We start from the raw sequence: 25,249 nt of genomic DNA, 5'->3' as shown, positions 1-25,249 counted from the left end.
GGTGGGAGATGGAGGGGACTGATTTCTTCAGCGCCCCACAAACCACGCCACCCCACCCCACCCCACCCCACCCATGGGACACATCCCCAGAGAGAGATGCCCCATACACTCGCTCCCCTCCCCCTTGCGCTGTGCCCCAGCCCTGGCCCGGGGGAATAGGCGGCAGCCCACCCACAGGGCGGGGGGAGGGGGGCACAGCTGAAAGCGGTTGTGGGGGAGGGCGGCCCCTGGCTGGGGTCAGAGGGCGAGCGCCGGGCGCGTGCGCAGTCAGCGGCGGCGACGCGCTGGGGGTGGGCGGCGGGTAGGTGAAGGAGGCCGGGCGGGGAGAGGAGGGGGGCTGGAAGGTCTCCACCTTGGCGAGTCCAGCCGTGGAGGCGCATCTTGTGTGAGTGTGAGTGAGTGTGAGTGTGTGTGTGTGTAGAGAGAGACAGCCCCCCGCCCCGCCCCGCCCCGCCCCGCCCATCACCCCGGTCCCTCGGAGCCCGCCGGACCCGGCCGCCGGCGAACTCAACAGGCCCGGCCCGGCGCGGGGCCTGGGGCGGGAGGCGGCGGCGGGGAAGCGCAGAGAGGCTCGGCTTCTTGAGCGGGGCAGGGGCGCCCTCCGCCGTCTAGGGCCACACCACCCTGAACGCCCCCCATCTCCTCTGGTCTCGGAAGCTAAGCAGGGTCGGGCCTCGTTAGTACTTGGATGGGAGACCGCCCGGGAATCACGGGTGCCCTAGGCGGCGGCTTTTTTTTTTTTTTTGCCTCTCGTTCTGTCCCCTTTCTGGGAGCGCGGCGGCGGCCCGGGGTGGGGGTCACCCCCACCCTCAGCGCCCGCCGCTGTGCCTGGCGCCCCAGCCCGCACCGTGGGGCCTCCTCTTGTCCCAAGCCGCGACACCGCCGCCACGCGGCAGCACGCGTGGCATCTGGACTGTCAGGTCTCAGACCAAAGGTCTGCTCTGTGGGAACCGACACGCTGGAGGAAACCTTGAGAGTCTGAGAGGGGAGGGAGTTCCAGAAGAAGGCCAGGATGTCATTTTGAGGGAGTATGTGACCAGAACTCGTCCCGTTGCTTTTGGGGTTCTACGGGCTCCACGTAGGAATCTTTGGTGGTGGCACCTGATGTTGGGGGATCCGGAGTCACACCCAGACCTGCTCCACAGGCCTCCTTTTACTTTTCTCTTCGGATTCATTATTTTTAAAAAGTGTCTCTTACCTCTATTATTGCATTTTCTTTTTTTTTTTTTTCTTTTTTTTTTTTTTTTTTGAGACAGAGTCTCACTTTGTTGTCCAGGCTAGAGTGAGTGCCGTGGCGTCACCCTAGCTCACAGCAACCTCAAACTCCTGGGCTCGAGTGATCCTTCTGCCTCAGCCTCCCGAGTAGCTGGGACTACAGGCATGCGCCACTATGCCCGGCTAATTTTTTTTTATATATATATATATATCAGTTGGCCAATCAATTTCTTTCTATTTATAGTAGAGACGGGGTCTCGCTCTTGCTCAGGCTGGTTTTGAACTCCTGACCTTGAGCAATCCACCCGCCTCGGCCTCCCAAGAGCTAGGATTACAGGCGTGAGCCACCGCGCCCGGCCTCTATTATTGCATTTTCTTTTCTCTCTCTTTTCAAGCAGATGATGGGAGTACAAGTATTCAGGTGACATGTGTTGCCCGTGCCCCCCTCCCCCCTGTGTTCTTATTCATTTACCTCTCATGTTGTATACCTCCGGCGTATTGTGGGGGTACCAATGTTAAGGTCGGGTACGTTGCCCTCTCCCAGCCTCCCCCCTCGGGTCATTAGCTTCAAGTGCGCCCATGCCCCAGTCGGTGCGCACCCACCCCATTCCTAATGGATGTGTATGCCCATCCCCTCCCCCCACCCGCCCGACACCCACCCGAGGAAGGGGATTCCTCTCTGTCCACTTAGGCGTCCATCCGTTCGTACCAATTTGCCGGTGAGCGCGCTCACGTGGTGCTCGAGTGTCCATTCTTGGGATACTTGGCTTACTGGAACGGGTTCCAGCTCTGGCCAGGAGAACACGAGAGGTGCCCTCTCACCGCTGCTCCTCACAGCCGAATGGCACTCCGTGGTGTCCACGCGCCACATTTTATTAATGCACTCCTGGATGGATGGGCACTCGGGTCGCTTCCACATCTTTGCGATTGTGAATTGTGCCCTAACTGTAACCCTAACCCTTACCCAGCCCGTCTCCTCTGCCCCTGCCTGACTCGCTCCTCCCCGGCCAGGCCCGTCACTGTCCTGGGCCCCCCGCCTGACCGGCTCCTTCCCGCCCGGCCTGTCACCGTCCTCTGCCCCTGCCTGACATGCTCCTTCCCGCCCGGCCTCTCACCGTCCTCGGCCCCTGCCTGACCGGCTGGCTCCTCCGTCGCCTGGGCCTTCCAAGGGCTTGGTGTGGACACTGCTTCCAGGAAGCCCTCCAGAAACCCGGCAGCAGGGTGGCCGCAGCAGTCTCCAGCAGCCGTCCCTAAGGCGCTTGTGCGGGGATCGTGCCCCCCCCCCCCGCTGTGCCCCCTCCCCCCCCCCCCCGCTGTGCCGTGGGGGGGCCCAGCCTGGTGTCTTGCCTGAGGCCCTGGGGCTGCCGCTCCCCGCAAGGGGAGAGCCCCGGAGGTGGGGACCGCCTCCTGATGGGGACGTACACGCAGCTCTCCACGTCGGATTCCGGGGCTCTCTGTCCTGCCCGAAGGCCCAGCTGGCCTGCGGGTCCTTAGAGTGGCAAAAACATCCGAAAACTGAGACTGAGGGTCCGGTGGGTGTCTGCACTTTTGTGCTGGGCACCCCAGGGAGGCCCGGGGGCTGGCTGGACAACGTGGTCTGCTGGGCGGGGGGTTTGGAGGAGCAACCGATGCCCTTTGCACTTTGGGTAGCAAGGGTCTGAGGTGTCTCTGAGCCCTGTGCCATGTCGGTGGAGGGGTGGGGGCGGGGGGTGGGGGGGAAGAGGAGGAGGAGGAGGTGGGAAGGGCCGGGGCCTGCAGTCCTGTTCCCGGGGTGGCACGGCAAGTGGCTTCTTCCACAGGCTGCTTGGCCTGGGCTCCCTGTACCTGGGCCTTTGGAGGACTGGCCCTGTGCTTGCCAACACTTCCTGCAGGGACCCAGAGCTGGGAGGTGGCGTCTCTCAGCCCTGGGTCGGGCAGAGCCCCAGCGGGCCATGCCCACAACCTCTCTCAGCACCGGTCCCCCAGAAGGCTCCTTTGGGACCAGGATTCTCTTGCGGTGACTCTTTAAGGTCTGGCCCCTGGATGGAGGGGCACCAGGAGTAGAGGAGCAGGAAGGGGAAGGGGGTGGCCATGCGAGGGGACACTTTGCGGCCAAGTCCCAGCTTCAGCCTGATCCTCCTGGGAACCCCGCTCTGAGACAAGGAGCCGGGCTTCGCATTCCCACAGCAGCCAGTCGTGGGCTGAGGACACCTGGGGCGTTGGGAACTCCCTGGCTTCTCCTTGGTTTAACATCTGGAGCTGCTTGGGAATCGCGCCGCCACACACACCCGAGTGCAGGTGTCTTCCGCACAGACTGCGGGCCTCGCTCTTCTGAATGCCGCTAGCTCGCCACCCACCCACGGGTGAACCTGGTCAGGGTGCTTTCTCTCGGGGGCAGACTCTGATCCGGGCGGGCTACCGGTGTCTCTGTTTGCTCGTTTCTTTCTTCCATTTCGGGAAAGGCTTCCTTGCTGGGTGTGGAAATCTCCTATGCCTTCCCTCGCCTATTCTGTCAGCTTTCAAATTCTCTTTCAGTTGCCACCCTCACAGATGGATTAGGAAACTCTTTCCGGTGCACTCATTAGTGAAATGACCTCAAGGAAGCTGGAATCCAATATCTAATGGCCGATTTTTAGCGAGTCCACACGCCAGGGTGGTCGGGGTCCAATGCAGCCCCGGCCAGGCCCAGGCCCCTTGGACTGGGCCACAGGAGGACACAGAGGAGGGTCCCGGCCCCCACGGTAGCGGTGCCGGCAGTTCTCCAAGGGCTTGGGCGTTTTCCAGAGGTGGGAGATGGAGGGGACTGATTTCTTCAGCGCCCCACAAACCACGCCACCCCACCCCACCCCACCCCACCCATGGGACACATCCCCAGAGAGAGATGCCCCATACACTCGCTCCCCTCCCCCTTGCGCTGTGCCCCAGCCCTGGCCCGGGGGAATAGGCGGCAGCCCACCCACAGGGCGGGGGGAGGGGGGCACAGCTGAAAGCGGTTGTGGGGGAGGGCGGCCCCTGGCTGGGGTCAGAGGGCGAGCGCCCGGCGCGTGCGCAGTCAGCGGCGGCGACGCGCTGGGGGTGGGCGGCGGGTAGGTGAAGGAGGCCAGGCGGGGAGAGGAGGGGGGCTGGAAGGTCTCCACCTTGGCGAGTCCAGCCGTGGAGGCGCATCTTGTGTGAGTGTGAGTGAGTGTGAGTGTGTGTGTGTGTAGAGAGAGACAGCCCCCCGCCCCGCCCCGCCCCGCCCATCACCCCGGTCCCTCGGAGCCCGCCGGACCCGGCCGCCGGCGAACTCAACAGGCCCGGCCCGGCGCGGGGCCTGGGGCGGGAGGCGGCGGCGGGGAAGCGCAGAGAGGCTCGGCTTCTTGAGCGGGGCAGGGGCGCCCTCCGCCGTCTAGGGCCACACCACCCTGAACGCCCCCCATCTCCTCTGGTCTCGGAAGCTAAGCAGGGTCGGGCCTCGTTAGTACTTGGATGGGAGACCGCCCGGGAATCACGGGTGCCCTAGGCGGCGGCTTTTTTTTTTTTTTTGCCTCTCGTTCTGTCCCCTTTCTGGGAGCGCGGCGGCGGCCCGGGGTGGGGGTCACCCCCACCCTCAGCGCCCGCCGCTGTGCCTGGCGCCCCAGCCCGCACCGTGGGGCCTCCTCTTGTCCCAAGCCGCGACACCGCCGCCACGCGGCAGCACGCGTGGCATCTGGACTGTCAGGTCTCAGACCAAAGGTCTGCTCTGTGGGAACCGACACGCTGGAGGAAACCTTGAGAGTCTGAGAGGGGAGGGAGTTCCAGAAGAAGGCCAGGATGTCATTTTGAGGGAGTATGTGACCAGAACTCGTCCCGTTGCTTTTGGGGTTCTACGGGCTCCACGTAGGAATCTTTGGTGGTGGCACCTGATGTTGGGGGATCCGGAGTCACACCCAGACCTGCTCCACAGGCCTCCTTTTACTTTTCTCTTCGGATTCATTATTTTTAAAAAGTGTCTCTTACCTCTATTATTGCATTTTCTTTTTTTTTTTTTCTTTTTTTTTTTTTTTTTTGAGACAGAGTCTCACTTTGTTGTCCAGGCTAGAGTGAGTGCCGTGGCGTCACCCTAGCTCACAGCAACCTCAAACTCCTGGGCTCGAGTGATCCTTCTGCCTCAGCCTCCCGAGTAGCTGGGACTACAGGCATGCGCCACTATGCCCGGCTAATTTTTTTTTATATATATATATATATATCAGTTGGCCAATCAATTTCTTTCTATTTATAGTAGAGACGGGGTCTCGCTCTTGCTCAGGCTGGTTTTGAACTCCTGACCTTGAGCAATCCACCCGCCTCGGCCTCCCAAGAGCTAGGATTACAGGCGTGAGCCACCGCGCCCGGCCTCTATTATTGCATTTTCTTTTCTCTCTCTTTTCAAGCAGATGATGGGAGTACAAGTATTCAGGTGACATGTGTTGCCCGTGCCCCCCTCCCCCCTGTGTTCTTATTCATTTACCTCTCATGTTGTATACCTCCAGCGTATTGTGGGGGTACCAATGTTAAGGTCGGGTACGTTGCCCTCTCCCAGCCTCCCCCCTCGGGTCATTAGCTTCAAGTGCGCCCATGCCCCAGTCGGTGCGCACCCACCCCATTCCTAATGGATGTGTATGCCCATCCCCTCCCCCCACCCGCCCGACACCCACCCGAGGAAGGGGATTCCTCTCTGTCCACTTAGGTGTCCATCCGTTCGTACCAATTTGCCGGTGAGCGCGCTCACGTGGTGCTCGTGTGTCCATTCTTGGGATACTTGGCTTACTGGAACGGGTTCCAGCTCTGGCCAGGAGAACACGAGAGGTGCCCTCTCACCGCTGCTCCTCACAGCCGAATGGCACTCCGTGGTGTCCACGCGCCACATTTTATTAATGCACTCCTGGATGGATGGGCACTCGGGTCGCTTCCACATCTTTGCGATTGTGAATTGTGCCCTAACTGTAACCCTAACCCTTACCCAGCCCGTCTCCTCTGCCCCTGCCTGACTCGCTCCTCCCCGGCCAGGCCCGTCACTGTCCTGGGCCCCCGCCTGACCGGCTCCTTCCCGCCCGGCCTGTCACCGTCCTCTGCCCCTGCCTGACATGCTCCTTCCCGCCCGGCCTCTCACCGTCCTCGGCCCCTGCCTGACCGGCTGGCTCCTCCGTCGCCTGGGCCTTCCAAGGGCTTGGTGTGGACGCTGCTTCCAGGAAGCCCTCCAGAAACCCGGCAGCAGGGTGGCCGCAGCAGTCTCCAGCAGCCGTCCCTAAGGCGCTTGTGCGGGGAACGTGCCCCCCCCCCCGCTGTGCCCCCTCCCCCCCCCCCCCCCGCTGTGCCGTGGGGGGGCCCAGCCTGGTGTCTTGCCTGAGGCCCTGGGGCTGCCGCTCCCCGCAAGGGGAGAGCCCCGGAGGTGGGGACCGCCTCCTGATGGGGACGTACACGCAGCTCTCCACGTCGGATTCCGGGGCTCTCTGTCCTGCCCGAAGGCCCAGCTGGCCTGCGGGTCCTTAGAGTGGCAAAAACATCCGAAAACTGAGACTGAGGGTCCGGTGGGTGTCTGCACTTTTGTGCTGGGCACCCCAGGGAGGCCCGGGGGCTGGCTGGACAACGTGGTCTGCTGGGCGGGGGGTTTGGAGGAGCAACCGATGCCCTTTGCACTTTGGGTAGCAAGGGTCTGAGGTGTCTCTGAGCCCTGTGCCATGTCGGTGGAGGGGTGGGGGCGGGGGGTGGGGGGGAAGAGGAGGAGGAGGAGGTGGGAAGGGCCGGGGCCTGCAGTCCTGTTCCCGGGGTGGCACGGCAAGTGGCTTCTTCCACAGGCTGCTTGGCCTGGGCTCCCTGTACCTGGGCCTTTGGAGGACTGGCCCTGTGCTTGCCAACACTTCCTGCAGGGACCCAGAGCTGGGAGGTGGCGTCTCTCAGCCCTGGGTCGGGCAGAGCCCCAGCGGGCCATGCCCACAACCTCTCTCAGCACCGGTCCCCCAGAAGGCTCCTTTGGGACCAGGATTCTCTTGCGGTGACTCTTTAAGGTCTGGCCCCTGGATGGAGGGGCACCAGGAGTAGAGGAGCAGGAAGGGGAAGGGGGTGGCCATGCGAGGGGACACTTTGCGGCCAAGTCCCAGCTTCAGCCTGATCCTCCTGGGAACCCCGCTCTGAGACAAGGAGCCGGGCTTCGCATTCCCACAGCAGCCAGTCGTGGGCTGAGGACACCTGGGGCGTTGGGAACTCCCTGGCTTCTCCTTGGTTTAACATCTGGAGCTGCTTGGGAATCGCGCCGCCACACACACCCGAGTGCAGGTGTCTTCCGCACAGACTGCGGGCCTCGCTCTTCTGAATGCCGCTAGCTCGCCACCCACCCACGGGTGAACCTGGTCAGGGTGCTTTCTCTCGGGGGCAGACTCTGATCCGGGCGGGCTACCGGTGTCTCTGTTTGCTCGTTTCTTTCTTCCATTTCGGGAAAGGCTTCCTTGCTGGGTGTGGAAATCTCCTATGCCTTCCCTCGCCTATTCTGTCAGCTTTCAAATTCTCTTTCAGTTGCCACCCTCACAGATGGATTAGGAAACTCTTTCCGGTGCACTCATTAGTGAAATGACCTCAAGGAAGCTGGAATCCAATATCTAATGGCCGATTTTTAGCGAGTCCACACGCCAGGGTGGTCGGGGTCCAATGCAGCCCCGGCCAGGCCCAGGCCCCTTGGACTGGGCCACAGGAGGACACAGAGGAGGGTCCCGGCCCCCACGGTAGCGGTGCCGGCAGTTCTCCAAGGGCTTGGGCGTTTTCCAGAGGTGGGAGATGGAGGGGACTGATTTCTTCAGCGCCCCACAAACCACGCCACCCCACCCCACCCCACCCCACCCATGGGACACATCCCCAGAGAGAGATGCCCCATACACTCGCTCCCCTCCCCCTTGCGCTGTGCCCCAGCCCTGGCCAGGGGGAATAGGCGGCAGCCCACCCACAGGGCGGGGGGAGGGGGGCACAGCTGAAAGCGGTTGTGGGGGAGGGCGGCCCCTGGCTGGGGTCAGAGGGCGAGCGCCGGGCGCGTGCGCAGTCAGCGGCGGCAACGCGCTGGGGGTGGGCGGCGGGTAGGTGAAGGAGGCCAGGCGGGGAGAGGAGGGGGGCTGGAAGGTCTCCACCTTGGCGAGTCCAGCCGTGGAGGCGCATCTTGTGTGAGTGTGAGTGAGTGTGAGTGTGTGTGTGTGTAGAGAGAGACAGCCCCCCGCCCCGCCCCGCCCCGCCCATCACCCCGGTCCCTCGGAGCCCGCCGGACCCGGCCGCCGGCGAACTCAACAGGCCCGGCCCGGCGCGGGGCCTGGGGCGGGAGGCGGCGGCGGGGAAGCGCAGAGAGGCTCGGCTTCTTGAGCGGGGCAGGGGCGCCCTCCGCCGTCTAGGGCCACACCACCCTGAACGCCCCCCATCTCCTCTGGTCTCGGAAGCTAAGCAGGGTCGGGCCTCGTTAGTACTTGGATGGGAGACCGCCCGGGAATCACGGGTGCCCTAGGCGGCGGCTTTTTTTTTTTTTTTGCCTCTCGTTCTGTCCCCTTTCTGGGAGCGCGGCGGCGGCCCGGGGTGGGGGTCACCCCCACCCTCAGCGCCCGCCGCTGTGCCTGGCGCCCCAGCCCGCACCGTGGGGCCTCCTCTTGTCCCAAGCCGCGACACCGCCGCCACGCGGCAGCACGCGTGGCATCTGGACTGTCAGGTCTCAGACCAAAGGTCTGCTCTGTGGGAACCGACACGCTGGAGGAAACCTTGAGAGTCTGAGAGGGGAGGGAGTTCCAGAAGAAGGCCAGGATGTCATTTTGAGGGAGTATGTGACCAGAACTCGTCCCGTTGCTTTTGGGGTTCTACGGGCTCCACGTAGGAATCTTTGGTGGTGGCACCTGATGTTGGGGGATCCGGAGTCACACCCAGACCTGCTCCACAGGCCTCCTTTTACTTTTCTCTTCGGATTCATTATTTTTAAAAAGTGTCTCTTACCTCTATTATTGCATTTTCTTTTTTTTTTTTTTCTTTTTTTTTTTTTTTTTTGAGACAGAGTCTCACTTTGTTGTCCAGGCTAGAGTGAGTGCCGTGGCGTCACCCTAGCTCACAGCAACCTCAAACTCCTGGGCTCGAGTGATCCTTCTGCCTCAGCCTCCCGAGTAGCTGGGACTACAGGCATGCGCCACTATGCCCGGCTAATTTTTTTTTATATATATATATATATCAGTTGGCCAATCAATTTCTTTCTATTTATAGTAGAGACGGGGTCTCGCTCTTGCTCAGGCTGGTTTTGAACTCCTGACCTTGAGCAATCCACCCGCCTCGGCCTCCCAAGAGCTAGGATTACAGGCGTGAGCCACCGCGCCCGGCCTCTATTATTGCATTTTCTTTTCTCTCTCTTTTCAAGCAGATGATGGGAGTACAAGTATTCAGGTGACATGTGTTGCCCGTGCCCCCCTCCCCCCTGTGTTCTTATTCATTTACCTCTCATGTTGTATACCTCCAGCGTATTGTGGGGGTACCAATGTTAAGGTCGGGTACGTTGCCCTCTCCCAGCCTCCCCCCTCGGGTCATTAGCTTCAAGTGCGCCCATGCCCCAGTCGGTGCGCACCCACCCCATTCCTAATGGATGTGTATGCCCATCCCCTCCCCCCACCCGCCCGACACCCACCCGAGGAAGGGGATTCCTCTCTGTCCACTTAGGTGTCCATCCGTTCGTACCAATTTGCCGGTGAGCGCGCTCACGTGGTGCTCGTGTGTCCATTCTTGGGATACTTGGCTTACTGGAACGGGTTCCAGCTCTGGCCAGGAGAACACGAGAGGTGCCCTCTCACCGCTGCTCCTCACAGCCGAATGGCACTCCGTGGTGTCCACGCGCCACATTTTATTAATGCACTCCTGGATGGATGGGCACTCGGGTCGCTTCCACATCTTTGCGATTGTGAATTGTGCCCTAACTGTAACCCTAACCCTTACCCAGCCCGTCTCCTCTGCCCCTGCCTGACTCGCTCCTCCCCGGCCAGGCCCGTCACTGTCCTGGGCCCCCGCCTGACCGGCTCCTTCCCGCCCGGCCTGTCACCGTCCTCTGCCCCTGCCTGACATGCTCCTTCCCGCCCGGCCTCTCACCGTCCTCGGCCCCTGCCTGACCGGCTGGCTCCTCCGTCGCCTGGGCCTTCCAAGGGCTTGGTGTGGACGCTGCTTCCAGGAAGCCCTCCAGAAACCCGGCAGCAGGGTGGCCGCAGCAGTCTCCAGCAGCCGTCCCTAAGGCGCTTGTGCGGGGAACGTGCCCCCCCGCTGTGCCCCCTCCCCCCCCCCCGCTGTGCCGTGGGGGGGCCCAGCCTGGTGTCTTGCCTGAGGCCCTGGGGCTGCTGCTCCCCGCAAGGGGAGAGCCCCGGAGGTGGGGACCGCCTCCTGATGGGGACGTACACGCAGCTCTCCACGTCGGATTCCGGGGCTCTCTGTCCTGCCCGAAGGCCCAGCTGGCCTGCGGGTCCTTAGAGTGGCAAAAACATCCGAAAACTGAGACTGAGGGTCCGGTGGGTGTCTGCACTTTTGTGCTGGGCACCCCAGGGAGGCCCGGGGGCTGGCTGGACAACGTGGTCTGCTGGGCGGGGGGTTTGGAGGAGCAACCGATGCCCTTTGCACTTTGGGTAGCAAGGGTCTGAGGTGTCTCTGAGCCCTGTGCCATGTCGGTGGAGGGGTGGGGGCGGGGGGTGGGGGGGAAGAGGAGGAGGAGGAGGTGGGAAGGGCCGGGGCCTGCAGTCCTGTTCCCGGGGTGGCACGGCAAGTGGCTTCTTCCACAGGCTGCTTGGCCTGGGCTCCCTGTACCTGGGCCTTTGGAGGACTGGCCCTGTGCTTGCCAACACTTCCTGCAGGGACCCAGAGCTGGGAGGTGGCGTCTCTCAGCCCTGGGTCGGGCAGAGCCCCAGCGGGCCATGCCCACAACCTCTCTCAGCACCGGTCCCCCAGAAGGCTCCTTTGGGACCAGGATTCTCTTGCGGTGACTCTTTAAGGTCTGGCCCCTGGATGGAGGGGCACCAGGAGTAGAGGAGCAGGAAGGGGAAGGGGGTGGCCATGCGAGGGGACACTTTGCGGCCAAGTCCCAGCTTCAGCCTGATCCTCCTGGGAACCCCGCTCTGAGACAAGGAGCCGGGCTTCGCATTCCCACAGCAGCCAGTCGTGGGCTGAGGACACCTGGGGCGTTGGGAACTCCCTGGCTTCTCCTTGGTTTAACATCTGGAGCTGCTTGGGAATCGCGCCGCCACACACACCCGAGTGCAGGTGTCTTCCGCACAGACTGCGGGCCTCGCTCTTCTGAATGCCGCTAGCTCGCCACCCACCCACGGGTGAACCTGGTCAGGGTGCTTTCTCTCGGGGGCAGACTCTGATCCGGGCGGGCTACCGGTGTCTCTGTTTGCTCGTTTCTTTCTTCCATTTCGGGAAAGGCTTCCTTGCTGGGTGTGGAAATCTCCTATGCCTTCCCTCGCCTATTCTGTCAGCTTTCAAATTCTCTTTCAGTTGCCACCCTCACAGATGGATTAGGAAACTCTTTCCGGTGCACTCATTAGTGAAATGACCTCAAGGAAGCTGGAATCCAATATCTAATGGCCGATTTTTGGCGAGTCCACACGCCAGGGTGGTCGGGGTCCAATGCAGCCCCGGCCAGGCCCAGGCCCCTTGGACTGGGCCACAGGAGGACACAGAGGAGGGTCCCGGCCCCCACGGTAGCGGTGCCGGCAGTTCTCCAAGGGCTTGGGCGTTTTCCAGAGGTGGGAGATGGAGGGGACTGATTTCTTCAGCGCCCCACAAACCACGCCACCCCACCCCACCCCACCCCACCCATGGGACACATCCCCAGAGAGAGATGCCCCATACACTCGCTCCCCTCCCCCTTGCGCTGTGCCCCAGCCCTGGCCCGGGGGAATAGGCGGCAGCCCACCCACAGGGCGGGGGGAGGGGGGCACAGCTGAAAGCGGTTGTGGGGGAGGGCGGCCCCTGGCTGGGGTCAGAGGGCGAGCGCCGGGCGCGTGCGCAGTCAGCGGCGGCGACGCGCTGGGGGTGGGCGGCGGGTAGGTGAAGGAGGCCAGGCGGGGAGAGGAGGGGGGCTGGAAGGTCTCCACCTTGGCGAGTCCAGCCGTGGAGGCGCATCTTGTGTGAGTGTGAGTGAGTGTGAGTGTGTGTGTGTGTAGAGAGAGACAGCCCCCCGCCCCGCCCCGCCCCGCCCATCACCCCGGTCCCTCGGAGCCCGCCGGACCCGGCCGCCGGCGAACTCAACAGGCCCGGCCCGGCGCGGGGCCTGGGGCGGGAGGCGGCGGCGGGGAAGCGCAGAGAGGCTCGGCTTCTTGAGCGGGGCAGGGGCGCCCTCCGCCGTCTAGGGCCACACCACCCTGAACGCCCCCCATCTCCTCTGGTCTCGGAAGCTAAGCAGGGTCGGGCCTCGTTAGTACTTGGATGGGAGACCGCCCGGGAATCACGGGTGCCCTAGGCGGCGGCTTTTTTTTTTTTTTTGCCTCTCGTTCTGTCCCCTTTCTGGGAGCGCGGCGGCGGCCCGGGGTGGGGGTCACCCCCACCCTCAGCGCCCGCCGCTGTGCCTGGCGCCCCAGCCCGCACCGTGGGGCCTCCTCTTGTCCCAAGCCGCGACACCGCCGCCACGCGGCAGCACGCGTGGCATCTGGACTGTCAGGTCTCAGACCAAAGGTCTGCTCTGTGGGAACCGACACGCTGGAGGAAACCTTGAGAGTCTGAGAGGGGAGGGAGTTCCAGAAGAAGGCCAGGATGTCATTTTGAGGGAGTATGTGACCAGAACTCGTCCCGTTGCTTTTGGGGTTCTACGGGCTCCACGTAGGAATCTTTGGTGGTGGCACCTGATGTTGGGGGATCCGGAGTCACACCCAGACCTGCTCCACAGGCCTCCTTTTACTTTTCTCTTCGGATTCATTATTTTTAAAAAGTGTCTCTTACCTCTATTATTGCATTTTCTTTTTTTTTTTTTTCTTTTTTTTTTTTTTTTTTTGAGACAGAGTCTCACTTTGTTGTCCAGGCTAGAGTGAGTGCCGTGGCGTCACCCTAGCTCACAGCAACCTCAAACTCCTGGGCTCGAGTGATCCTTCTGCCTCAGCCTCCCGAGTAGCTGGGACTACAGGCATGCGCCACTATGCCCGGCTAATTTTTTTTTATATATATATATATATCAGTTGGCCAATCAATTTCTTTCTATTTATAGTAGAGACGGGGTCTCGCTCTTGCTCAGGCTGGTTTTGAACTCCTGACCTTGAGCAATCCACCCGCCTCGGCCTCCCAAGAGCTAGGATTACAGGCGTGAGCCACCGCGCCCGGCCTCTATTATTGCATTTTCTTTTCTCTCTCTTTTCAAGCAGATGATGGGAGTACAAGTATTCAGGTGACATGTGTTGCCCGTGCCCCCCTCCCCCCTGTGTTCTTATTCATTTACCTCTCATGTTGTATACCTCCAGCGTATTGTGGGGGTACCAATGTTAAGGTCGGGTACGTTGCCCTCTCCCAGCCTCCCCCCTCGGGTCATTAGCTTCAAGTGCGCCCATGCCCCAGTCGGTGCGCACCCACCCCATTCCTAATGGATGTGTATGCCCATCCCCTCCCCCCACCCGCCCGACACCCACCCGAGGAAGGGGATTCCTCTCTGTCCACTTAGGTGTCCATCCGTTCGTACCAATTTGCCGGTGAGCGCGCTCACGTGGTGCTCGTGTGTCCATTCTTGGGATACTTGGCTTACTGGAACGGGTTCCAGCTCTGGCCAGGAGAACACGAGAGGTGCCCTCTCACCGCTGCTCCTCACAGCCGAATGGCACTCCGTGGTGTCCACGCGCCACATTTTATTAATGCACTCCTGGATGGATGGGCACTCGGGTCGCTTCCACATCTTTGCGATTGTGAATTGTGCCCTAACTGTAACCCTAACCCTTACCCAGCCCGTCTCCTCTGCCCCTGCCTGACTCGCTCCTCCCCGGCCAGGCCCGTCACTGTCCTGGGCCCCCGCCTGACCGGCTCCTTCCCGCCCGGCCTGTCACCGTCCTCTGCCCCTGCCTGACATGCTCCTTCCCGCCCGGCCTCTCACCGTCCTCGGCCCCTGCCTGACCGGCTGGCTCCTCCGTCGCCTGGGCCTTCCAAGGGCTTGGTGTGGACGCTGCTTCCAGGAAGCCCTCCAGAAACCCGGCAGCAGGGTGGCCGCAGCAGTCTCCAGCAGCCGTCCCTAAGGCGCTTGTGCGGGGAACGTGCCCCCCCGCTGTGCCCCCTCCCCCCCCCCCCCCCCCGCTGTGCCGTGGGGGGGCCCAGCCTGGTGTCTTGCCTGAGGCCCTGGGGCTGCCGCTCCCCGCAAGGGGAGAGCCCCGGAGGTGGGGACCGCCTCCTGATGGGGACGTACACGCAGCTCTCCACGTCGGATTCCGGGGCTCTCTGTCCTGCCCGAAGGCCCAGCTGGCCTGCGGGTCCTTAGAGTGGCAAAAACATCCGAAAACTGAGACTGAGGGTCCGGTGGGTGTCTGCACTTTTGTGCTGGGCACCCCAGGGAGGCCCGGGGGCTGGCTGGACAACGTGGTCTGCTGGGCGGGGGGTTTGGAGGAGCAACCGATGCCCTTTGCACTTTGGGTAGCAAGGGTCTGAGGTGTCTCTGAGCCCTGTGCCATGTCGGTGGAGGGGTGGGGGCGGGGGGTGGGGGGGAAGAGGAGGAGGAGGAGGTGGGAAGGGCCGGGGCCTGCAGTCCTGTTCCCGGGGTGGCACGGCAAGTGGCTTCTTCCACAGGCTGCTTGGCCTGGGCTCCCTGTACCTGGGCCTTTGGAGGACTGGCCCTGTGCTTGCCAACACTTCCTGCAGGGACCCAGAGCTGGGAGGTGGCGTCTCTCAGCCCTGGGTCGGGCAGAGCCCCAGCGGGCCATGCCCACAACCTCTCTCAGCACCGGTCCCCCAGAAGGCTCCTTTGGGACCAGGATTCTCTTGCGGTGACTCTTTAAGGTCTGGCCCCTGGATGGAGGGGCACCAGGAGTAGAGGAGCAGGAAGGGGAAGGGGGTGGCCATGCGAGGGGACACTTTGCGGCCAAGTCCCAGCTTCAGCCTGATCCTCCTGGGAACCCCGCTCTGAGACAAGGAGCCGGGCTTCGCATTCCCACAGCAGCCAGTCGTGGGCTGAGGACACCTGGGGCGTTGGGAACTCCCTGGCTTCTCCTTGGTTTAACATCTGGAGCTGCTTGGGAATCGCGCCGCCACACACACCCGAGTGCAGGTGTCTTCCGCACAGACTGCGGGCCTCGCTCTTCTGAATGCCGCTAGCTCGCCACCCACCCACGGGTGAACCTGGTCAGGGTGCTTTCTCTCGGGGGCAGACTCTGATCCGGGCGGGCTACCGGTGTCTCTGTTTGCTCGTTTCTTTCTTCCATTTCGGGAAAGGCTTCCTTGCTGGGTGTGGAAATCTCCTATGCCTTCCCTCGCCTATTCTGTCAGCTTTCAAATTCTCTTTCAGTTGCCACCCTCACAGATGGATTAGGAAACTCTTTCCGGTGCACTCATTAGTGAAATGACCTCAAGGAAGCTGGAATCCAATATCTAATCGCCGATTTTTAGCGAGTCCACACGCCAGGGTGGTCGGGGTCCAATGCAGCCCCGGCCAGGCCCAGGCCCCTTGGACTGGGCCACAGGAGGACACAGAGGAGGGTCCCGGCCCCCACGGTAGCGGTGCCGGCAGTTCTCCAAGGGCTTGGGCGTTTTCCAGAGGTGGGAGATGGAGGGGACTGATTTCTTCAGCGCCCCACAAACCACGCCACCCCACCCCACCCCACCCCACCCATGGGACACATCCCCAGAGAGAGATGCCCCATACACTCGCTCCCCTCCCCCTTGCGCTGTGCCCCAGTCCTGGCCCGGGGGAATAGGCGGCAGCCCACCCACAGGGCGGGGGGAGGGGGGCACAGCTGAAAGCGGTTGTGGGGTAGGGCGGCCCCTGGCTGGGGTCAGAGGGCGAGCGCCGGGCGCGTGCGCAGTCAGCGGCGGCGACGCGCTGGGGGTGGGCGGCGGGTAGGTGAAGGAGGCCAGGCGGGGAGAGGAGGGGGGCTGGAAGGTCTCCACCTTGGCGAGTCCAGCCGTGGAGGCGCATCTTGTGTGAGTGTGAGTGAGTGTGAGTGTGTGTGTGTGTAGAGAGAGACAGCCCCCCGCCCCGCCCCGCCCCGCCCATCACCCCGGTCCCTCGGAGCCCGCCGGACCCGGCCGCCGGCGAACTCAACAGGCCCGGCCCGGCGCGGGGCCTGGGGCGGGAGGCGGCGGCGGGGAAGCGCAGAGAGGCTCGGCTTCTTGAGCGGGGCAGGGGCGCCCTCCGCCGTCTAGGGCCACACCACCCTGAACGCCCCCCATCTCCTCTGGTCTCGGAAGCTAAGCAGGGTCGGGCCTCGTTAGTACTTGGATGGGAGACCGCCCGGGAATCACGGGTGCCCTAGGCGGCGGCTTTTTTTTTTTTTTTGCCTCTCGTTCTGTCCCCTTTCTGGGAGCGCGGCGGCGGCCCGGGGTGGGGGTCACCCCCACCCTCAGCGCCCGCCGCTGTGCCTGGCGCCCCAGCCCGCACCGTGGGGCCTCCTCTTGTCCCAAGCCGCGACACCGCCGCCACGCGGCAGCACGCGTGGCATCTGGACTGTCAGGTCTCAGACCAAAGGTCTGCTCTGTGGGAACCGACACGCTGGAGGAAACCTTGAGAGTCTGAGAGGGGAGGGAGTTCCAGAAGAAGGCCAGGATGTCATTTTGAGGGAGTATGTGACCAGAACTCGTCCCGTTGCTTTTGGGGTTCTACGGGCTCCACGTAGGAATCTTTGGTGGTGGCACCTGATGTTGGGGGATCCGGAGTCACACCCAGACCTGCTCCACAGGCCTCCTTTTACTTTTCTCTTCGGATTCATTATTTTTAAAAAGTGTCTCTTACCTCTATTATTGCATTTTCTTTTTTTTTTTTTTCTTTTTTTTTTTTTTTTTTGAGACAGAGTCTCACTTTGTTGTCCAGGCTAGAGTGAGTGCCGTGGCGTCACCCTAGCTCACAGCAACCTCAAACTCCTGGGCTCGAGTGATCCTTCTGCCTCAGCCTCCCGAGTAGCTGGGACTACAGGCATGCGCCACTATGCCCGGCTAATTTTTTTTTATATATATATATATATCAGTTGGCCAATCAATTTCTTTCTATTTATAGTAGAGACGGGGTCTCGCTCTTGCTCAGGCTGGTTTTGAACTCCTGACCTTGAGCAATCCACCCGCCTCGGCCTCCCAAGAGCTAGGATTACAGGCGTGAGCCACCGCGCCCGGCCTCTATTATTGCATTTTCTTTTCTCTCTCTTTTCAAGCAGATGATGGGAGTACAAGTATTCAGGTGACATGTGTTGCCCGTGCCCCCCTCCCCCCTGTGTTCTTATTCATTTACCTCTCATGTTGTATACCTCCAGCGTATTGTGGGGGTACCAATGTTAAGGTCGGGTACGTTGCCCTCTCCCAGCCTCCCCCCTCGGGTCATTAGCTTCAAGTGCGCCCATGCCCCAGTCGGTGCGCACCCACCCCATTCCTAATGGATGTGTATGCCCATCCCCTCCCCCCACCCGCCCGACACCCACCCGAGGAAGGGGATTCCTCTCTGTCCACTTAGGTGTCCATCCGTTCGTACCAATTTGCCGGTGAGCGCGCTCACGTGGTGCTCGTGTGTCCATTCTTGGGATACTTGGCTTACTGGAACGGGTTCCAGCTCTGGCCAGGAGAACACGAGAGGTGCCCTCTCACCGCTGCTCCTCACAGCCGAATGGCACTCCGTGGTGTCCACGCGCCACATTTTATTAATGCACTCCTGGATGGATGGGCACTCGGGTCGCTTCCACATCTTTGCGATTGTGAATTGTGCCCTAACTGTAACCCTAACCCTTACCCAGCCCGTCTCCTCTGCCCCTGCCTGACTCGCTCCTCCCCGGCCAGGCCCGTCACTGTCCTGGGCCCCCGCCTGACCGGCTCCTTCCCGCCCGGCCTGTCACCGTCCTCTGCCCCTGCCTGACATGCTCCTTCCCGCCCGGCCTCTCACCGTCCTCGGCCCCTGCCTGACCGGCTGGCTCCTCCGTCGCCTGGGCCTTCCAAGGGCTTGGTGTGGACGCTGCTTCCAGGAAGCCCTCCAGAAACCCGGCAGCAGGGTGGCCGCAGCAGTCTCCAGCAGCCGTCCCTAAGGCGCTTGTGCGGGGATCGTGCCCCCCCCGCTGTGCCCCCTCCCCCCCCCCCCGCTGTGCCGTGGGGGGGCCCAGCCTGGTGTCTTGCCTGAGGCCCTGGGGCTGCCGCTCCCCGCAAGGGGAGAGCCCCGGAGGTGGGGACCGCCTCCTGATGGGGACGTACACGCAGCTCTCCACGTCGGATTCCGGGGCTCTCTGTCCTGCCCGAAGGCCCAGCTGGCCTGCGGGTCCTTAGAGTGGCAAAAACATCCGAAAACTGAGACTGAGGGTCCGGTGGGTGTCTGCACTTTTGTGCTGGGCACCCCAGGGAGGCCCGGGGGCTGGCTGGACAACGTGGTCTGCTGGGCGGGGGGTTTGGAGGAGCAACCGATGCCCTTTGCACTTTGGGTAGCAAGGGTCTGAGGTGTCTCTGAGCCCTGTGCCATGTCGGTGGAGGGGTGGGGGCGGGGGGTGGGGGGGAAGAGGAGGAGGAGGAGGTGGGAAGGGCCGGGGCCTGCAGTCCTGTTCCCGGGGTGGCACGGCAAGTGGCTTCTTCCACAGGCTGCTTGGCCTGGGCTCCCTGTACCTGGGCCTTTGGAGGACTGGCCCTGTGCTTGCCAACACTTCCTGCAGGGACCCAGAGCTGGGAGGTGGCGTCTCTCAGCCCTGGGTCGGGCAGAGCCCCAGCGGGCCATGCCCACAACCTCTCTCAGCACCGGTCCCCCAGAAGGCTCCTTTGGGACCAGGATTCTCTTGCGGTGACTCTTTAAGGTCTGGCCCCTGGATGGAGGGGCACCAGGAGTAGAGGAGCAGGAAGGGGAAGGGGGTGGCCATGCGAGGGGACACTTTGCGGCCAAGTCCCAGCTTCAGCCTGATCCTCCTGGGAACCCCGCTCTGAGACAAGGAGCCGGGCTTCGCATTCCCACAGCAGCCAGTCGTGGGCTGAGGACACCTGGGGCGTTGGGAACTCCCTGGCTTCTCCTTGGTTTAACATCTGGAGCTGCTTGGGAATCGCGCCGCCACACACACCCGAGTGCAGGTGTCTTCCGCACAGACTGCGGGCCTCGCTCTTCTGAATGCCGCTAGCTCGCCACCCACCCACGGGTGAACCTGGTCAGGGTGCTTTCTCTCGGGGGCAGACTCTGATCCGGGCGGGCTACCGGTGTCTCTGTTTGCTCGTTTCTTTCTTCCATTTCGGGAAAGGCTTCCTTGCTGGGTGTGGAAATCTCCTATGCCTTCCCTCGCCTATTCTGTCAGCTTTCAAATTCTCTTTCAGTTGCCACCCTCACAGATGGATTAGGAAACTCTTTCCGGTGCACTCATTAGTGAAATGACCTCAAGGAAGCTGGAATCCAATATCTAATCGCCGATTTTTAGCGAGTCCACACGCCAGGGTGGTCGGGGTCCAATGCAGCCCCGGCCAGGCCCAGGCCCCTTGGACTGGGCCACAGGAGGACACAGAGGAGGGTCCCGGCCCCCACGGTAGCGGTGCCGGCAGTTCTCCAAGGGCTTGGGCGTTTTCCAGAGGTGGGAGATGGAGGGGACTGATTTCTTCAGCGCCCCACAAACCACGCCACCCCACCCCACCCCACCCCACCCATGGGACACATCCCCAGAGAGAGATGCCCCATACACTCGCTCCCCTCCCCCTTGCGCTGTGCCCCAGCCCTGGCCCGGGGGAATAGGCGGCAGCCCACCCACAGGGCGGGGGGAGGGGGGCACAGCTGAAAGCGGTTGTGGGGGAGGGCGGCCCCTGGCTGGGGTCAGAGGGCGAGCGCCGGGCGCGTGCGCAGTCAGCGGCGGCGACGCGCTGGGGGTGGGCGGCGGGTAGGTGAAGGAGGCCAGGCGGGGAGAGGAGGGGGGCTGGAAGGTCTCCACCTTGGCGAGTCCAGCCGTGGAGGCGCATCTTGTGTGAGTGTGAGTGAGTGTGAGTGTGTGTGTGTGTAGAGAGAGACAGCCCCCCGCCCCGCCCCGCCCCGCCCATCACCCCGGTCCCTCGGAGCCCGCCGGACCCGGCCGCCGGCGAACTCAACAGGCCCGGCCCGGCGCGGGGCCTGGGGCGGGAGGCGGCGGCGGGGAAGCGCAGAGAGGCTCGGCTTCTTGAGCGGGGCAGGGGCGCCCTCCGCCGTCTAGGGCCACACCACCCTGAACGCCCCCCATCTCCTCTGGTCTCGGAAGCTAAGCAGGGTCGGGCCTCGTTAGTACTTGGATGGGAGACCGCCCGGGAATCACGGGTGCCCTAGGCGGCGGCTTTTTTTTTTTTTTTGCCTCTCGTTCTGTCCCCTTTCTGGGAGCGCGGCGGCGGCCCGGGGTGGGGGTCACCCCCACCCTCAGCGCCCGCCGCTGTGCCTGGCGCCCCAGCCCGCACCGTGGGGCCTCCTCTTGTCCCAAGCCGCGACACCGCCGCCACGCGGCAGCACGCGTGGCATCTGGACTGTCAGGTCTCAGACCAAAGGTCTGCTCTGTGGGAACCGACACGCTGGAGGAAACCTTGAGAGTCTGAGAGGGGAGGGAGTTCCAGAAGAAGGCCAGGATGTCATTTTGAGGGAGTATGTGACCAGAACTCGTCCCGTTGCTTTTGGGGTTCTACGGGCTCCACGTAGGAATCTTTGGTGGTGGCACCTGATGTTGGGGGATCCGGAGTCACACCCAGACCTGCTCCACAGGCCTCCTTTTACTTTTCTCTTCGGATTCATTATTTTTAAAAAGTGTCTCTTACCTCTATTATTGCATTTTCTTTTTTTTTTTTTTCTTTTTTTTTTTTTTTTTTTGAGACAGAGTCTCACTTTGTTGTCCAGGCTAGAGTGAGTGCCGTGGCGTCACCCTAGCTCACAGCAACCTCAAACTCCTGGGCTCGAGTGATCCTTCTGCCTCAGCCTCCCGAGTAGCTGGGACTACAGGCATGCGCCACTATGCCCGGCTAATTTTTTTTTATATATATATATATATCAGTTGGCCAATCAATTTCTTTCTATTTATAGTAGAGACGGGGTCTCGCTCTTGCTCAGGCTGGTTTTGAACTCCTGACCTTGAGCAATCCACCCGCCTCGGCCTCCCAAGAGCTAGGATTACAGGCGTGAGCCACCGCGCCCGGCCTCTATTATTGCATTTTCTTTTCTCTCTCTTTTCAAGCAGATGATGGGAGTACAAGTATTCAGGTGACATGTGTTGCCCGTGCCCCCCTCCCCCCTGTGTTCTTATTCATTTACCTCTCATGTTGTATACCTCCAGCGTATTGTGGGGGTACCAATGTTAAGGTCGGGTACGTTGCCCTCTCCCAGCCTCCCCCCTCGGGTCATTAGCTTCAAGTGCGCCCATGCCCCAGTCGGTGCGCACCCACCCCATTCCTAATGGATGTGTATGCCCATCCCCTCCCCCCACCCGCCCGACACCCACCCGAGGAAGGGGATTCCTCTCTGTCCACTTAGGTGTCCATCCGTTCGTACCAATTTGCCGGTGAGCGCGCTCACGTGGTGCTCGTGTGTCCATTCTTGGGATACTTGGCTTACTGGAACGGGTTCCAGCTCTGGCCAGGAGAACACGAGAGGTGCCCTCTCACCGCTGCTCCTCACAGCCGAATGGCACTCCGTGGTGTCCACGCGCCACATTTTATTAATGCACTCCTGGATGGATGGGCACTCGGGTCGCTTCCACATCTTTGCGATTGTGAATTGTGCCCTAACTGTAACCCTAACCCTTACCCAGCCCGTCTCCTCTGCCCCTGCCTGACTCGCTCCTCCCCGGCCAGGCCCGTCACTGTCCTGGGCCCCCGCCTGACCGGCTCCTTCCCGCCCGGCCTGTCACCGTCCTCTGCCCCTGCCTGACATGCTCCTTCCCGCCCGGCCTCTCACCGTCCTCGGCCCCTGCCTGACCGGCTGGCTCCTCCGTCGCCTGGGCCTTCCAAGGGCTTGGTGTGGACGCTGCTTCCAGGAAGCCCTCCAGAAACCCGGCAGCAGGGTGGCCGCAGCAGTCTCCAGCAGCCGTCCCTAAGGCGCTTGTGCGGGGAACGTGCCCCCCCGCTGTGCCCCCTCCCCCCCCCCCCCCCCCCCGCTGTGCCGTGGGGGGGCCCAGCCTGGTGTCTTGCCTGAGGCCCTGGGGCTGCCGCTCCCCGCAAGGGGAGAGCCCCGGAGGTGGGGACCGCCTCCTGATGGGGACGTACACGCAGCTCTCCACGTCGGATTCCGGGGCTCTCTGTCCTGCCCGAAGGCCCAGCTGGCCTGCGGGTCCTTAGAGTGGCAAAAACATCCGAAAACTGAGACTGAGGGTCCGGTGGGTGTCTGCACTTTTGTGCTGGGCACCCCAGGGAGGCCCGGGGGCTGGCTGGACAACGTGGTCTGCTGGGCGGGGGGTTTGGAGGAGCAACCGATGCCCTTTGCACTTTGGGTAGCAAGGGTCTGAGGTGTCTCTGAGCCCTGTGCCATGTCGGTGGAGGGGTGGGGGCGGGGGGTGGGGGGGAAGAGGAGGAGGAGGAGGTGGGAAGGGCCGGGGCCTGCAGTCCTGTTCCCGGGGTGGCACGGCAAGTGGCTTCTTCCACAGGCTGCTTGGCCTGGGCTCCCTGTACCTGGGCCTTTGGAGGACTGGCCCTGTGCTTGCCAACACTTCCTGCAGGGACCCAGAGCTGGGAGGTGGCGTCTCTCAGCCCTGGGTCGGGCAGAGCCCCAGCGGGCCATGCCCACAACCTCTCTCAGCACCGGTCCCCCAGAAGGCTCCTTTGGGACCAGGATTCTCTTGCGGTGACTCTTTAAGGTCTGGCCCCTGGATGGAGGGGCACCAGGAGTAGAGGAGCAGGAAGGGGAAGGGGGTGGCCATGCGAGGGGACACTTTGCGGCCAAGTCCCAGCTTCAGCCTGATCCTCCTGGGAACCCCGCTCTGAGACAAGGAGCCGGGCTTCGCATTCCCACAGCAGCCAGTCGTGGGCTGAGGACACCTGGGGCGTTGGGAACTCCCTGGCTTCTCCTTGGTTTAACATCTGGAGCTGCTTGGGAATCGCGCCGCCACACACACCCGAGTGCAGGTGTCTTCCGCACAGACTGCGGGCCTCGCTCTTCTGAATGCCGCTAGCTCGCCACCCACCCACGGGTGAACCTGGTCAGGGTGCTTTCTCTCGGGGGCAGACTCTGATCCGGGCGGGCTACCGGTGTCTCTGTTTGCTCGTTTCTTTCTTCCATTTCGGGAAAGGCTTCCTTGCTGGGTGTGGAAATCTCCTATGCCTTCCCTCGCCTATTCTGTCAGCTTTCAAATTCTCTTTCAGTTGCCACCCTCACAGATGGATTAGGAAACTCTTTCCGGTGCACTCATTAGTGAAATGACCTCAAGGAAGCTGGAATCCAATATCTAATGGCCGATTTTTAGCGAGTCCACACGCCAGGGTGGTCGGGGTCCAATGCAGCCCCGGCCAGGCCCAGGCCCCTTGGACTGGGCCACAGGAGGACACAGAGGAGGGTCCCGGCCCCCACGGTAGCGGTGCCGGCAGTTCTCCAAGGGCTTGGGCGTTTTCCAGAGGTGGGAGATGGAGGGGACTGATTTCTTCAGCGCCCCACAAACCACGCCACCCCACCCCACCCCACCCCACCCATGGGACACATCCCCAGAGAGAGATGCCCCATACACTCGCTCCCCTCCCCCTTGCGCTGTGCCCCAGCCCTGGCCCGGGGGAATAGGCGGCAGCCCACCCACAGGGCGGGGGGAGGGGGGCACAGCTGAAAGCGGTTGTGGGGGAGGGCGGCCCCTGGCTGGGGTCAGAGGGCGAGCGCCGGGCGCGTGCGCAGTCAGCGGCGGCGACGCGCTGGGGGTGGGCGGCGGGTAGGTGAAGGAGGCCAGGCGGGGAGAGGAGGGGGGCTGGAAGGTCTCCACCTTGGCGAGTCCAGCCGTGGAGGCGCATCTTGTGTGAGTGTGAGTGAGTGTGAGTGTGTGTGTGTGTAGAGAGAGACAGCCCCCCGCCCCGCCCCGCCCCGCCCCGCCCATCACCCCGGTCCCTCGGAGCCCGCCGGACCCGGCCGCCGGCGAACTCAACAGGCCCGGCCCGGCGCGGGGCCTGGGGCGGGAGGCGGCGGCGGGGAAGCGCAGAGAGGCTCGGCTTCTTGAGCGGGGCAGGGGCGCCCTCCGCCGTCTAGGGCCACACCACCCTGAACGCCCCCCATCTCCTCTGGTCTCGGAAGCTAAGCAGGGTCGGGCCTCGTTAGTACTTGGATGGGAGACCGCCCGGGAATCACGGGTGCCCTAGGCGGCGGCTTTTTTTTTTTTTTTTGCCTCTCGTTCTGTCCCCTTTCTGGGAGCGCGGCGGCGGCCCGGGGTGGGGGTCACCCCCACCCTCAGCGCCCGCCGCTGTGCCTGGCGCCCCAGCCCGCACCGTGGGGCCTCCTCTTGTCCCAAGCCGCGACACCGCCGCCACGCGGCAGCACGCGTGGCATCTGGACTGTCAGGTCTCAGACCAAAGGTCTGCTCTGTGGGAACCGACACGCTGGAGGAAACCTTGAGAGTCTGAGAGGGGAGGGAGTTCCAGAAGAAGGCCAGGATGTCATTTTGAGGGAGTATGTGACCAGAACTCGTCCCGTTGCTTTTGGGGTTCTACGGGCTCCACGTAGGAATCTTTGGTGGTGGCACCTGATGTTGGGGGATCCGGAGTCACACCCAGACCTGCTCCACAGGCCTCCTTTTACTTTTCTCTTCGGATTCATTATTTTTAAAAAGTGTCTCTTACCTCTATTATTGCATTTTCTTTTTTTTTTTTTCTTTTTTTTTTTTTTTTTTGAGACAGAGTCTCACTTTGTTGTCCAGGCTAGAGTGAGTGCCGTGGCGTCACCCTAGCTCACAGCAACCTCAAACTCCTGGGCTCGAGTGATCCTTCTGCCTCAGCCTCCCGAGTAGCTGGGACTACAGGCATGCGCCACTATGCCCGGCTAATTTTTTTTTAT

The 25,249-nt window shown here is 62.5% G+C and overlaps 7 pseudogenes; all 7 read left to right on the top strand.

Annotated features, from left to right (window-relative positions):
• Positions 1-606: 606 nt before the first annotated feature.
• LOC142866632 (uncharacterized) lies at positions 607-725 on the top strand (annotated as a pseudogene).
• A 3,855-nt stretch (positions 726-4,580) lies between these two features.
• On the top strand, positions 4,581-4,699 carry LOC142866631 (uncharacterized; annotated as a pseudogene).
• Positions 4,700-8,555: 3,856 nt separating this feature from the next.
• LOC142866630 (uncharacterized) lies at positions 8,556-8,674 on the top strand (annotated as a pseudogene).
• Positions 8,675-12,521: 3,847 nt separating this feature from the next.
• On the top strand, positions 12,522-12,640 carry LOC142866629 (uncharacterized; annotated as a pseudogene).
• Positions 12,641-16,494: 3,854 nt separating this feature from the next.
• Positions 16,495-16,613, top strand: LOC142866628 (uncharacterized; annotated as a pseudogene).
• Positions 16,614-20,462: 3,849 nt separating this feature from the next.
• On the top strand, positions 20,463-20,581 carry LOC142866627 (uncharacterized; annotated as a pseudogene).
• A 3,861-nt stretch (positions 20,582-24,442) lies between these two features.
• On the top strand, positions 24,443-24,561 carry LOC142866626 (uncharacterized; annotated as a pseudogene).
• The last annotated feature ends 688 nt before the right edge of the window (positions 24,562-25,249 follow it).

Source organism: Microcebus murinus, unplaced genomic scaffold, assembly GCF_040939455.1.
Source record: "Microcebus murinus isolate Inina unplaced genomic scaffold, M.murinus_Inina_mat1.0 scaf006_hap2_Mmur4.0, whole genome shotgun sequence".
NCBI classification, from domain to species: domain Eukaryota; kingdom Metazoa; phylum Chordata; class Mammalia; order Primates; family Cheirogaleidae; genus Microcebus; species Microcebus murinus.
This window is presented reverse-complemented; position numbering and strand designations above follow the sequence as displayed.